Source organism: Drosophila virilis, chromosome X, assembly GCF_030788295.1.
Source record: "Drosophila virilis strain 15010-1051.87 chromosome X, Dvir_AGI_RSII-ME, whole genome shotgun sequence".
In the NCBI taxonomy this organism is placed as follows: Eukaryota; Metazoa; Arthropoda; class Insecta; order Diptera; family Drosophilidae; genus Drosophila; species Drosophila virilis.
The window spans coordinates 22259384-22275338 of record NC_091543.1 but is presented as its reverse complement, the minus strand read 5'-3'; the positions used below and the strand labels follow the sequence as shown (position 1 = coordinate 22275338).

Genomic DNA, 15955 nt, shown 5'->3' with positions numbered 1-15955 from the left:
AAACACATTAAGAGCTATACAAAATTATGCTTGTTTATTATTATGTTACACCAAATGATTTTGATTCCAATCTCGCATGCAGCTAAGAACCTTATTATTTAAGTAACGTGTATTTCTTATGGTTTGGAGCACGTGGTGTATCCTAGTCTGTGAAATATATTATACATGTATAATTTTGACAACAGCAGCTGTAAGTGCATAAAATGTTTTTCAACTTGTTCACATATCCGGATATAGTTCGACCAAGTTTAAAGATGTGCTCTAAATAAACTTCGGAACCAGCAGTCATAAATTTGTATTTCGATTCTTGCTGAGAATATTAAAATTATGTAATATTAGAAGAGTTCGCACATGAATATTTGTAATTGAAATTCCGTTCGATTTTTGCGCGTATATGCTTTGGTCACACCGAACTGTAACAGTGTGACCGCTCATGAAACTTATCGTGTGCTACGTTGGGCCACACTGTTCACTCAGTGCTGTCAGTTGTTAGAGAGCCGAGCGACTGTGAAGACGTACGTGTGTGCTCATACAGTGCTCTCAGAATTTATTTTTGGTAATTTTTTGCTTCTGGTTTAAATTAATAAGTATTTTAAACAAAATCACGATAATAAAATAAATTAACGCCGCAATAAATATTAATTAATAAACAATTTGTTTAACGTACAATGTTAAAAGAAACAATTTATGCAAATTTCAGGCAGTTTTTTTCCCCTACTGGCAGAGCAGCAAGCAAAATAAAATATAAAAAAAAAAACCAAAAAAAAAAACCAAATGCAATTACACATTGCCGCGCGCACACTGCAGCAGCCACACAAACAACAATGAAATGCTTGTTTTGTTGTTAAATGCAACATTAAATGTATGAAACGCAATGAATTAAAAACGAAAACCTATTTTGAAGCGACACTTTTATTTGTGTACATTGTACATACATAGGCATTTTACATATACGTATATATAAATATATACTTATATATATATATATATATTAATGTACATATATATGGGAGCAATTTATAAACATTTGACTATGAATATCGAAAATGCACTTTTTTCGCCTTTATAATTGACACGAATATGAACAAATATTTATATCTACCAAAGAGAAAAAGCGTTAGCGTTTCTTTTGTTCAATTGAAAAAGAAATTGAAATTCGCGGAAGACGACACGACGACGGTGAAGAAAGATTTTTACTCGCGTCGCGGTATACTTCAACTGTTTTTGAACTTTTATTGCGTTGCTGCTGAGCAAGAGCGCCAACTACAAAAATCGCTGCGCAGCGGCCAACAACAACAAGTCGCTGCCACCGAAAGTAAAATACAATGGAATAAAAATGTGTGTACGAGTGTAGTGTCGAGAGAGAGAGAGAGAACGAGCGAGTGCGACTTGAGCATGCGCGATATGTGCTCAAATGTTGCCCTTGTCTACCTCTACGAATGTATGCGTGTCTGTATTTGTGAATGTGTGTGTGTGTGTGTGTGTGTGTGTGTGTACGTTTGTGTCGCGTTATTTTCGCCTTCGCCGTGCTACGCGCTGCTTAGTGTGCGCGTATTCCGTTTATCCGCACCGCCGTAAACTCACACACTGATTTTGCCATTAGCCATTGTTGTGTTCTCAGCGAGTCGCCGCTGTAGCTGCTGCTTTGTGGCTTTCGTTCGTTGCTTGCTCCCAGTTTGCTTGCTGTTTTGCCAGAAGACAAAGTATTTTAACTAGCACACTACTGTTAATTAACTACTGAGGCAGTCAGTCATTTCAATGCATATTCTATTAATTATATCAATTTAGCAAGCGCAAAAAGTTCTAGCAAAACAACAGTATATAGACACAGACATACATACATATAAACTATATACGTACAGAGTTAGTCACCGTTTTTTTTTTTTTTTGTAACTTTTAAAATACATGAAAACATTAAGCGAATGTATGTACAGACATAAACAAAAAGAAAAGTGTACAAATACAAAAGCAAGCAAAAGTAACGGAAAGTTCGTAAACGACATTCTTTGCTCGCTAATGTGGTCGGCATTGTCGGCCCAGAAATCACAGCGGAGCAAGCGAGAAGGCAAAACAACGGCAACAAAGCTGCTCGCTGAGCAGATGTAGCCGCGAGCTTTTAAGAGCAAAGAGCAGCGCTCAATCCAGAGAGTAGCACAAGAGCGCCATACAAACGACGCCACCTACTCAAAGAAAAAAAGGTGATTTTTTTTGTTCAATTTGTATTATTTCTTTTTCTTTTTTTTTTTTGGATTTTCGTTTTAGTTTTCGCATAGTCTTAATAACTCCTCTGTAGGCTAACAAATTTGTAAATTAGTAAGTAAGTTTAGTTATTGAAAAGTCAGCAGCACCAGCAACAACAGCATCCACAAAGTGCTTTGACAATGAAAATAACCATAAGAAAAATAGTAAAAAAAAAACATATTTACAATTACAATACGATAAACAACAATTTGTAGCTAAAAAAAAAAAATTACACATTTCGACGTAACGAAAAACCATCAACACTCAAATGATACAAAAACAAACAGTAACAAAAAAAATATATATATATAAAGAATGAGAAACTCAAGTTAAATAAACGTAATTTTCATTGCCTTTAACCGAAAAAAAAAACAATTACACTTTTCTTCGCTCTCTCTCTCTCTCTCCCTCGTATATATATATATATGTATGTGTATATATGTATGTGTATATATATATGTATGTACATCCTCGCTAGTCGCTAGTCGCCGTCGCTGGCTCTTTATTTCATAACTAGTTTGTAGCTGACAATCATCACATGTGTAGATCTATATGTAAATAGATTTCGGCCAATTATGTCTGGTTCTAGCTGCAAATATACATAAATGCAATAAATGTGGCTCAGTCCACAAATAACATTCAGGGCACAAAGTAAAATGCACAAAATCGAAATGCGCCATTTAACGCGTCCCATTTTGAAATGTGAGAGTTTCGCTTTACGCTCATTTGTCGCTTTGTAGCGCGTCGTGCACACAGCACTCTCGTTCAGTCGGGAAATATAAACGAGCGCTCTCACTGCCAGCGTTGCCACACGTGCGCCGCCCTGTTTGTTTCTGCTCTGTGTGCACACATACACAAACGCATGCTTGTGCATGTGTGTGAATTTGTCATTTCCTGTCCGTCTGTCCTTAAACAGGCGACAAATTTATCACCCTTGGGACATTCAAACGGCAAATTTACAGCAGTGAGTTTTTATTTAACTACACAAGTGATTGCTGCGGTGAGAATGAGAGAGTGATGGCCAGATTCTTCTTGGATCTGCATGTGTTTGTGGTTTTAATTTCATTGGGTCGGAAGAGGGACATGTTCTTTTTCTTTAGGTTCTGTCAAGGGCATTCAACCTAGAAATTGTGTGGAGCGAGCGCGTTTGCATAAATTTCACTGATTCATCCTTGCGTTCGCTAGATGACGTCAGATTGACAATTCGCCTGCCTGCCACAGCCTGAATGACCGCCCGCCCGCCCGACCGACCGACCGCCTGTCTGCCTGCCTGCCTGCCTGCTGTCCGCCCAAGAGCACATTGGCTATTTTTAAAAGAGCCCCAGCTACAGTGTGTGTTCAGCATTTGTATCTGCCTACGTATGCGTGTGTGTATTGCTGTTGCCATCGCCGCATTCGCATTCCTCAAATAATTTCGTATTTTATAATGGGGGGAAAAATAGCCAAACGCTATATACAGCAAAGCACATCGCATTGTCGCGCGCGCGCGCACACACACACACACAAACACACGTGCATACCCACAGAGGCAATGGCAAAACAGACGCTCGTACGAGAATGCTCTGCTCTTGCTCTGCCACCACCCGTCACCTTGTTGACCCAGCTTATTTTTCGCTGGGCCCTCTGCCGCGTTTTCGAGCTAAACGCTCGGGCCCGCGCTGGCGGCAGACTGAACGTTTTCATACATTCGAAATTTCAACGAACTTCGGTTTGTGGCCGTCAACCACCGCTGCCGCTGTCGTCGTCGGCGTTCATTGTGAATTCGCCGCAACTCTCTTTTGTAGCTTTGTAGCGCGCGGAGTGTAGCGACACCATCAAACAGCATCAAACAGGCTAACAAGTTTTCGCCGCAATTTACTCATTTCACTGTTTCCTCTCCCATGAGTTATTCGTTGCTTTTCTTTTTGCTCATTACAAAAGAAGTCAGCTGCAGCTTTTGTTCCTCTTCTGTTTTGAATTTGTTTATGTTCATTAAATGCAATTAGAATTAATACCGTATATTTCACCAACATATCCGAAGTGAAAATTACAACTTTATCGTACTTATGTATATATGTATACATAGATTTGTATATACATACATACATTCACGCTCAATTTGCTCACATCTACATCTGTGTATGCGTTTGCGTTTGCTTCCGTTATCCATACATGCACACATTTGTATGAACATACATACACACATACGTACATGCTGATGCATGTGTGTCAATTTTCATAGTGATGTAATAGTTTTTTAGGTGCGGCTACTTCTTTTTCAGTTTTATTTTTGCTATTCTTTGTTATACTATTCATACTCTGCCAAACGGGGTCACATATGTATGTATGTATGTATGTGCATAAAAGTAGAATACAAAATTGAATCGTACAACACACATACATACAGACAAGCTTAACTAACACCAATGCGCCGACTGTTGACCGTTGTTTTTCTAGACCTGCACATCTCTTTCCAACATTAACCACTTGCCATCGTTGCAGCAATAGATCATCCTTCTGCTTGCCCCTCTTGTTCCATGCTTTTTTATGTATGTATGTATGTATGTATATGTATGTAGCAGGGTACACGTGTATTGTAACTTCCGCTTGACAAATTTGCATAAATAAAAAACTGTGATGCCCGCATTAATGTGCGTGCGTGTGTGTAAATGTGTTTTTGTGATAGTCACACTTATCGCTAATTTTGAGTATGTCATAGCAATGCTCATGCATATACACACATACATACATAAGTATGTACATGTATGTACATGTAATCGGCAGTTCTGATTATTCTCGCTTGATCATCAAAAACATGTTTCTCTATGTACATACATACATATAAGGGGGTGTGTGTGTGTTTTCTAAATTTGTTCCATTAAAATGTATTTTTAAAATTGACCTCCATGAAATATGTAAATGGCATAGTTCATATCATGCAAATATTCGTGGTGTCTCTTTGGAGAGTGTGCTGCATTTGTACAAATTATGTACATTCATATTTTCACTGATTTCAAATACTTTAACTAGAGCATGTAAGGCGACGTCACAGTTACACTCACACACACACACACACACGCATACATACGCTGACAACCATGGGGAAGAAGCGCGCGTGTGTGCGGAAACATCGATCGATGGCGTCGTCGTCGTTGTCGTGCTTGCGAGAGGCGTTTAGCTACATACATACACACATACATACATACGTACATATATATATGTGTGTACCTGTCAACGAGAGTAAGAACGCAAATACAACGTAACAGAGAAGATAGCGGTGCTCATGAGTGTTGCTCTACCCGCATATTCAATTGATTTTCAAGTTTATTAGCCAGCGTCGTCATTACAGCTGTTTACAAAATGGAATTTGCCCTCCTTTTTTTTTTTTTTGTAAATGATCGCAAGAGGAACCGATTGTGTCAGTGAGTGTGCGAGTGAGAGAGTGAAAAGAGCTGTGCGCGCCTTATCGCCGCTTGCAAATGGCTCGTAATTGATTTTGTATATATACATACATGCATACATACACACGGTTTGTTTTCCTAAGATTGCTTGTATGTATGTATGTATGTATGTAGGTTGTGAAAATATCCAATTTCGGACTCTTATGCTTATGAAATTTTAATATCGCGGACTGCTCAGTAATCAGTGCCGCATTTGTCATCGTCTTCGTTACCACCCCCCTCCCCCTCTGCCATAAACGTTATAATCTACTGATACAACTGATCGATCGGCAGATTGCAATGCTTATCGATTAGTTGGGTTGGCGAACTGTTAATCTGGTACAACCTTCTTGTCTTGTCGCTTGTCTCATTATTTTCACGCAGTTCTCATGCAGAATTGGGTCCCTTATAATTGTATGTACGACAATAGATACGAGTAAATTAGCCGGTGCAGTCCAGTTCATATATGTACATACATACATACATATAAATGTCTCTACATAAACTAACATACATATACATATGTATGTATGTAAGTACATGCCTGATTTACACACGCTTGTTTATTTGGTTACTGACCAAAACGAACGGTTAATGTGCGAAGGGCATAGCGAGAAGGAGAGAGGGAGTTGCAGACGAAGAGCGAAAGGCAGAAATTAACGTGAGAGGAGAGATTTAGGCAGGCAGGGACAAGTCAAAAACGAATGTCAATGTTAAAAATTTTCGCTGTCAAAATCAGCAGTCGTCTAACAGAGTGTACGCATGCGTCTACAGCTTACTGTGGAGTGGGCATCTACGTAATCTCTGTGTGTGTGTGAATAGAGGATGGCATACGAAAAGAAATTTACTACTCAACAAGCGGAATATACAAATTCATTGATTTCGACTTTTACTTTCTGTTAAGCTCGTCTTCGTTTTTCGCTGCTTCTGCCTGCCCCCATTGTTGCGCTTTCTTTGTTGGTTTTATGTTGTCTCTCGTTTATGTGCTATGTTAGTGTGTGTATGAATATTCGAATGTTGCTGTTAACGCGCTCTCCATTGTCCAATGTTCCAATGGCAGAATTTGTGTTTGCTAACATTACAGTATTTTTCTCAATGTTATTGTTTACTGCTTCTATCACGGAAGTGTGTCATACCCATTGATTTAATGGGTATCAGGTAAATGCACTGGTTGGGTTTGTATGCATACTTGCATATGTACACACACACACACACACACACACACACACATGCATATGTACGTATGTATGTGAATACAAATCGCGGCAAGACGTTCGAAATTGGCACGCCCATGGCTGTCAGCTGTTTGTTGTTTGTGTGTGCCCGAACAGTGTGTACACACTGCTGACTTGCAAGCACATGTGATATTCTTATTGGAATTATCCAAATCGTGGCATAAGTATGTATGTGTGTAAACGTATGCTTACGCAAACAATTGCATGCATATATGATGTGTGTGTGTGTGTGTGTATATGTGTATAAACAAACATATTTATGTTAGTTTAATTGATTTACGCTTCGATCACGTTGTAAAGTAATACAAATATTTTGTTCGGCTCTTGCGGCCTTTAAAATACCCTTCTACTTATGCTAATAGAAGCAATCATGCATACAAAAATATGTTGGTACATAAATACTTGCACACATACATATGTACATATGTATGTAGCTTTCGATGTGGAGTATATGAAATTGTGTTTCGCCACCTAACGGTAACTGCGGTCAAGGTCAGTTTTATGATGAGCAGCGTTTAACATTTTTGTTTTTTTTTTTCTGTCTGTCTGTCTTTCTCTGTTCTCAGCTGTCTGCACTCGCTGTAAACATGTGTGCGTGTGTGTGTGTGTGTGTGTTATTGGCCTGCCAGACAGCGTCTCCAACTTTTGCATTGTCTCCACTTCCAGTTGAACTCTGCTGCTGTCTGTCTGTATATTGATTTCATTATCCTGCCAAAAATACAAATTGTCTGGCGGGTGCCTCGGTTAACAGTTAATCATAACATATCGACAGCTGTGCGAGCTGTTGTTGTTGTTGTTGCTTTATGGGAACCAAAAAAATGTCAACGACTTGGAGTTTGTTGTCGTATTCCCTATCCCATTGCCGCCTACAGCTTCGCTTTTTGTATGTGGTTCATTGACATCTTTTGAACTGAATTAAGGGCGATGTCGACATTTGGGGTTGCATTTTGTCTTTGCCCTTTTTCCTTTGCTTAGAGGGATACCAAGTGTTTTTTGCCTTCTTCTTTTTTTTTTTTATGGTTTCCATTTAAGTATGGCGCATGTCAGCAAACATTTTTCAACACTGCCACACACACACACACACACACACACACACACATTTCAATTAGTTTATTGCAAATTATAAAATCCTTTCATTGCAACAATAACAAATGAAAACAGAGACATTCCTTTATACATCCGGTCTAAGTAGGTTCCCTTAATGTTTATGTTAAGCCGATAACTGTATTTTTTTTTTTCTTCGATAAGGCACCCTGCGCTCCCCCACCCCTGCCAGCAAACTCTTAAGCTTTTACTTTTTGCTTCTCTCAGCATAATTCTAACATCGCAATAATTTATCGGTGTATGTGTGCTTATCTATCTGTTCATGTATGTGTGCATGTATGTATGTGTGCGCATAAACAGTGGATCGTATTCGTTGAAGTCGTCAGAAAGCTGAAATCCAAAAGAACGTATCACATACATATACATACATATTTCAATTCTGATTCGTAAACTAAAGTTTCAGATTTACGCTATAAATTTCAATCTTGTTGAATACATACATACACACATACGTTGAGTGAATTGATACATAATATTTGATTATCGTTATCTAATTGTGTTATTTCTATTGTTTTATATTTTCAGGCTCCTTGGTCGAGATTTCCAACAAAACTAATTAAGGACTATTAAGAGGTGAGTGACTGCAATCGTTTATCGATAACGGGTATCGATAACGGGTATCGATAACGAAACACTCGTCCAGTCGTGAACGAGTACAGAGCGATCGTTTGTCGTTGTCTCTCGTCGTCTCCGATTCGGACACTGTGTAACCAAATACATGTACATATGTTGCTAACGATGACGCACTGCGCCGATAGTATTATCCAAATAGCCGGCAACAAGATGCCGGTCTCACTCTCTTCGACTCGCACACATCTATGCATGCATATAAAGTGCATTAGTTTATGCACTTTGCTAAAGTTAAACCGGTTTTGTCGCTAAATCCGCTAAAAACGTTTGTTTTTCTCTCTTAAATTTGTTTCTTCTGTTAGCAAGAGCAGCTTTTGTCGTGCTGCAGATGCATCTGCTGTTATATTGTTGTTTTAAAATTATTTATTTATTTTATTTTATTTTTTTTACCAAGTGATTTACTATGCTAAAATCAGCTGTTTTTATAATAATTTTTGCTGATTAGAACGTTTGGGCTCGACAGGTGTTTCTCATTATTGTAAAGCCTTATTGCTCCATTAAAAAATGTGCTTGGACTTATCCAAAATAAGAGTTTCAGGCAGAATGCGTCTCATGCATTAAAAAAGACCATGGCAATATTCTCGATAGGACTTTTAACATTTCACAAACTAAACCTGAATTAAATATACATAAGGCTGCACACATATCGATACATGTTATTGTACATAATGTACATATACATAAACGATATGTTATTGTACATAATGTACATTTACATAAACGCATGGCAACTGTTAGCTGGCATGAGTCTAACGGCATTGCTGCAGTGCAGCTGATTGCTCTGCGGGTGAGCAGCGCTGTCGACGGTTCACTTCAGCCGCAAATACAGTTGACGTCACACACATACACACATGCGCACGCACCCACTAACACACAGATCTGTACACATTTTGAGCTCGACTGAGCACTGTGTCCTGCAATTACAGTATATAAATGATTATGTCAATTTTTGGGACCTACCTCTGAATTGGAAATGGCGACAAACTCTTGGCACTTTGGAGTGTCTGGCGTTACAGCACGATGCGTCAACTGCATTTAATCAATAAAACATATGCATACATATATACGTACTCTTGCATATATATATGTATGTGTGTGATATATTGCCCCTCTTTGCTGAGTTTCTGATGGTTGTGCTGCTGTTATGAATACGGTCAGCTGCTTAGTCAAATACACACATACATATACATATACACATACAAATTGGGTCATGCCTCTGGACTTAACAGCTTCGGTTCGCCGTTAACATGCTGCTGTAAACGCTCAACATTCAGGCCACTGTTACGCTGTGTACTTATGTAAACTCATACATTTATGTATATACATACATATGTATATACATATTTATTGCAAGCTCTACGCAGTCACCTGTTGTGCGAGTATTTTTTATATTGTTGTTGCCAAGCGCCCGCTACTCCATGAACAGGTTTGTTTACGCATGACTGCCAAACAGAGTTCACACACACACACACACACACAGACAGAGAGAGAGAGAGAACAAGCATAAGCACGCACCTCACACCCTAAGCTTTTTGTTTCAATTCCTATGCATTCTTATTGCAGTTATACAAGCGTTTATACAATTGTTTGATATATTAGTGGTGGTGGAGGTGGTGGAGGGGAGGGGGGGGTGTATTTATGACGCACTTAAAGCGTAACTGTTGTAAATTTTGCAACTGATGATGAAATGTCTATGATTCATGCCGTTAGAGAACAGGCAGTGGCCTAAAACCGTCTCGGCCGTCTCGGCGACTTACATTTGTCAACGGTAAAAAAGTAAAAATGGCTACTTATCCATTTTTGCCATTTGCCGTGCAAAGAACAACGTGCGTCGGCTCACGCGTCATTCTCTTTGGCTGACGCTGCGCTTGCCGATCGCGCTTAATCATTTACTAAACCTCTTGCATATACATACATGCATACACACACACATATATACATATACACATGTATGTATGCATGTATGTGAATGTGCACGATATTATTTCCGGCCAACGATAATTGTGATGTCATTATATAGTAATCGCAAGCTTTCCCACAATTTAAACACTAATCTAACACATACATATGTACACATTTACATACATGCTGTAGTATGTATGCATGTGTGCACTGAAATTGAGTCTCGCTTTCGAGCAGCATATTCAAGCATTCAAATAGCACTGATAAAAGGCAACAAGAGCCTCAATATAACAGTATAACAGCATAGATACATACATACATATGCATGTGCGTGCGTGAGAGTGGGCAGCAAAAGCAAAATCTGAAGAGCGTGAATATACAATTAGTTCTGTTTCTTATGACATACCCCCTTTTTTATATACCGCCTTTGGTTTCCAAATTTCGGATATACAGAGCATCGCCTAGTCGGAGACTATAAGCGAACTCTGGTTTATATTGTCGTTTTTGTTGTTGATAACACTTAAATTTCTAGAAATATGGAACGGAAGCCTACATGCACATGCATATGTACACAAACACACGCATACTCCAATGCATTCATACGTTCTATAATAAAAGTAAAACTAAGCTTAAAAACAACAACCATAAATACAGTAATTGGTTTTGCATGCGTTCCGTTCTTTGCAAAAAAGAAAAAAAAAACAGTTGTGATGCGACCAATAACGGTGCATGCACCATGAGCTTTGCTCATTTACTCATTTGGCACTGTTTGCTGCATTTGCATTTATCTATTGCTTGATCTTTTCTTTTATTTGCACACTTAACATTCTGTGATTAACAGGAGTGCATGGAGCATATGCTCATCATTAAGGGCTTAAGGTTACAACTTGTATTTAACAGTCTGTTATTGTTACTGTTAGCTGCATTTACACATAATATGTTGGGTAAATGTTAAATAAAAGCCGATCGTTTATCCAAATTGGAATTAACTAAATTCCACATAGACTTCTGTCTATTTATAGCATTTTTAATTCGTCATCCTCACAAAGGTGTGTCATCAAATTTATTCATTCATCATTTCGTAAATCCCAATATATTTTCTAATTTCGTGTCAATATTCAATTTTTCTTCAAGAATTCAGTTTAGCTTTATAACCTATTTTTTTACACATATCTTCCGCTTTGCCACACAACTTAATTCCCAAGAACTACATTGAAACCCGATTTGCACCGAAAGGGTTGAGTTTTACGCTTTTGGTGAATAGTTTTTAGCTTTCGATTATAAAAGCCCCGACTCATTTTTAAATATTCAGGCTAAAAACCATCTGAATCATTTCAGCTGCAGCGTGAAGTGGGTGAACCGGGCAAAGCCGGGTAAAACCCGCTGGTAATGTACATACATGCATACATATATGCACCAAAACACATACATGTGTATATATATAGATATGTTGTTTTTACGTTGAGTCAATCTGTATTAAATGGAAGTCTAAAGTCTCTTGGGCGGGCTCCCACCCCGAGCTTTATGCAGAAATCGATTGATTTAGTGCTTTTTGCTATTTGGCAACAACAAGCGACAATTTCTGTATGTATGTATGAATGTATGTATGTGTGCCGCGCTACATGTGTTTGCATGTGTGTATTTGTGCATGTGTATGTGGATGTCTTCGTTTTGTTGCCATTGCTAGAAAACAGTTGTCATTTGGCCTTGAACCTGAAATTCGAAGTTCAGCTACGTTTTTTTGTTCTTCTCTTTTTTTTTTTTGTACGCGATTTGTTTTGCCTTTTGAAGCATGTATGTGCACACACACATACATTGCTGTGTTGCGGTGCGTTGACTGGCATTTTTTGCCAATATCAATACATGTGCGTGTATGCATGCATGCATGCGTGTATGCATGTATATATGTATGCATGCATGCATGCATGTATTGTTGGTTATGCTAAAGTTTTAGATCTTTGCATGGAAATCAAAGTTTAAAAGGTTATGGCTGGCAAATGTTCTCAGCACAGGTGTATTTATATATACAACATTTGCGTATATTATTATTTTTGTTTTGTTCTGAGATTTTAATCATAATGGAAATATGAACGCGGAAGTAATCACTGAGAGAACTTAATGTATTGTGTATTTACTCAAATATTTATGTGTGTGTATGAATGTGTGCATTGCATTTGTATTGTACATACATACATGCATATTGATCATATACATATACATAGCCTTATCCAAATCTGTGGATGATGGAGATGGAGATGTCATCTAGAACTCGCTCTCTCGCTGTTAAGCGTTCCATTTAGAAGCATGTACATATATACATATGTATGTTATGTACATACATACATATGTATGTTATGTACATACATACATATGTATTCAATATCAGTTTAGTTGAGGTATGCCATAGTCGATCGCACGGACTTGCCGCATTTACTTGTGCGCCTTCTAGGTTAATGAACTGACGCACACAATACACACATGCATACACACATACATTCATACATTCATACATACATATGTACATATGTGTGCACACAAGTATCTAGGGGTCGTTCCCGCCTTTTGTGTAATTTTGAATTTTATTTAACTTTGCTGTTTAAAGCGTGCAATTAATAAAAAAAAAATATAAATATAAATATAAAATTAAAGGGTATGTGCGGCTGGCTGGAATTAAAAATACCCTTGCAATTAAATGCTTTATTTTCGTCCGAATTTTCATTTAGTTTTCCTTAGACTTGTTTCATACAAACAGACAGATTGGGAAATCGATTGCTCTAGCAGAGATACAAATACAATTTACAGGGTATCATAGCTAGGTGAACAATTGCCAAAATGGCTGCCATGTCCATATGGATATACATTGCAGTGTTGTAAAATTATTCAAATTTCGATTTCGATAGAATGCACCCTTACCTATAAATTTGAATACATATGTATGTACACATGCATGTACACATGTATGTACACATGCATGTACACATGTATGTACACATGCATGTACACATGTATGTACACATGTATGTACACATGCATGTACATTCATACGCATGCATCTGTGTGTTTGTGTAGGTAAACTGCGCAGATGCCTTCGCCTGTGCATACATATTTCAAATTGTTTTGCTGGGCAAATAAATATTTGTACATTTTTGCTATTTTGTATTGAAATTCAAGCAATGAGCACACACATATTTGTCATTTGTCATTTGATTTGCATTTTATTGTGCATTTGTTTCTTTTAAGTTTTATTGCTTCCTATTTTCGATTCGCGTGTCTGCCGCTACGATATCGTATACCCTGTAATTGACTAAAAAGGGTTTAACAATTTCAGAAAAAGGCTATACTTGTAAACCGAATCTATTGACACTTAAATAGAATAACGATGAAATATATATATGTACTTGATGTACATGCACTGGTTGATTTTTTTTTTACATTTATTTGGCCATATATAATTGACATTTACTATGTGTAATCTCCATAAGAATGCATGTACACTGATATTTTGTGTTCGGTGTAGGGTATCAGCAAATCGAATATTCTCGACAAGCCGATTTTCGCTTACTTTATCTGCTGCTGCCGTCAAAAATAGTCGAACAAAAGCGTTTACAGCAACAGAATGCGACGCACGCGCGCACGCACGCACGCACGCACAGCGCATCATACATGTACATACATACATACATACATATATCTGTTATGGCTTGCTAAGCCAATTGAGTAGCTACATACATACATATGTAATAAATATATATGAAATATGCTATGCAATTAAATTGATCTTTCAATTTTAAAACAAATAAAAGCTCTTACAATTTAAAGTCAGACTCAGCTGATGTGCGCATATATTAATATATTGGGTCACATAGACACACACGCACGCACGCACGCACACACACACACACGCCTGCATAGGCCTAACAGATGAACAGATATGTATGTATGCATGCATGCATGTATGTTACACTCGTGACTCTTCTATATATGAAGTGCTGCACAGCTGATTGTGAGTCATGTTGTGGAAGGAGAGAGAGACATGATTCAATAATAATAACAATTTAACAGCAAGCGTTTGTCTAATATTTTCAATTATACACATTCAGACATATGTACATATGCATGTACTTGTTACTTGCTGTCATATTCTTGAATGCAAACAACAAGAACAGAGCGAACTAGCGCAAATTTACAATTAATGCTGCCGCTCTTCCCGCAACTCAACGGACATTTGCGTTTTACAATTTACGCTAATTTACAATAACAATTTTTGATTTTTGCACTTGCTGCCGTTGCTCGCCTGGCCGACCATTCGTCCATCCGACCACCCGCCCGGCCGCTCTAAAAATAGCCCAGCCGCGCAGTTGCAGCTTTGCGTTAGCAGCCGTTGTTGCTCATTTGCGGTATTCTGTCGCCGTGCGCTTGCATGTGTGTGCGTGGGTGTGCTTGTGTGCGTTCGCAAATGCATTTGATTTTGGCTGTTAAATGACAGACTGCAGCGCGACTGCAGTAGTCGCTGTTTTGTAGCTGCTGTTGCGTCAACGTTGTGCTCAATTAACGTCGCGCCACATTTTGATGCCGTGTGTGCCACTTTTCGCATGCCGCCCTTGACCCAAAAGTTGCACCGGCAAACAACAAATCAACGCCTCGCCTAACAGTTGCCATACACACACACACACACACACGCACACACATGCATTTTGCATCGGGCCGACCAGGCCACCCCAGGCAGCGTAACTGGGTTAAGGTTGAATTCGCTGTCGCCGCTGTTGCTGCTATGCGATCCTATGAGCTGTTAACAAACAGACGACTGTTAGCAACAGCTGTTAGGCGTGCTCAGCTGTTATTAGACGTTCCGTTTTGTTGTGGGCGGGCGTATGTATATATGTACATACATTTGGGCACTTCGAACTGTAACCAATGCATATGTATGAGCATATCTATGCATATTTTATACGCATATCGATAGCCATATGCGATGTGTGTCATCGATTTCATTGATGTTTTGTTTTGCATGCATCATCTGCAGGCAGAGCTGCGACGACGTCAGCGTGTGCTACCTGTTGTTTTGTTCGTAGTAATTGGCAAGGTGAGGGTTGACATATTTCGTGCTCTGGCCGAGCTAGGCAAACGTTGTATAAAAATAAACAAAATAGGCTGATTTTTGTGCCATCAATTGATATTCATATACGATTGTTTGCTTTCTCGTTGCAGACTGTTAACAAGGAACAACAAAACCCCAAGCTAAAATCATAAAAAACAAAAAACAAAAAACAAAACAAAAAAACAAGGAGAAAGAACGGAAGACTAGCAATAATAATAATAATTATAATAATAACAACAACAACAACAACAGCCACAAATCAAAACCTAATTTAAATCTAAAAAGCAAAGTATTTGTTTTTTTGTCATCATTCAAACAGCGAACAC

At 38.4% G+C, this 15955-nt stretch overlaps 1 long non-coding RNA gene across 5 annotated transcripts; it reads left to right on the top strand.

Annotated features, from left to right (window-relative positions):
* The first annotated feature begins 388 nt into the window (after positions 1-388).
* On the top strand, positions 389-15886 carry LOC138910897 (uncharacterized). 5 transcript variants are annotated; one of them, XR_011416078.1, is made up of 4 exons: positions 389-556; positions 701-2198; positions 8525-8572; positions 15740-15886. It is a non-coding gene; the product is annotated as an uncharacterized lncRNA (long non-coding RNA). The 5 variants fall into 5 exon arrangements; XR_011416079.1 differs by having other exon boundaries at positions 476-556; positions 1789-2198; XR_011416080.1 differs by having other exon boundaries at positions 479-556; positions 1920-2198.
* Positions 15887-15955: the final 69 nt, after the last annotated feature.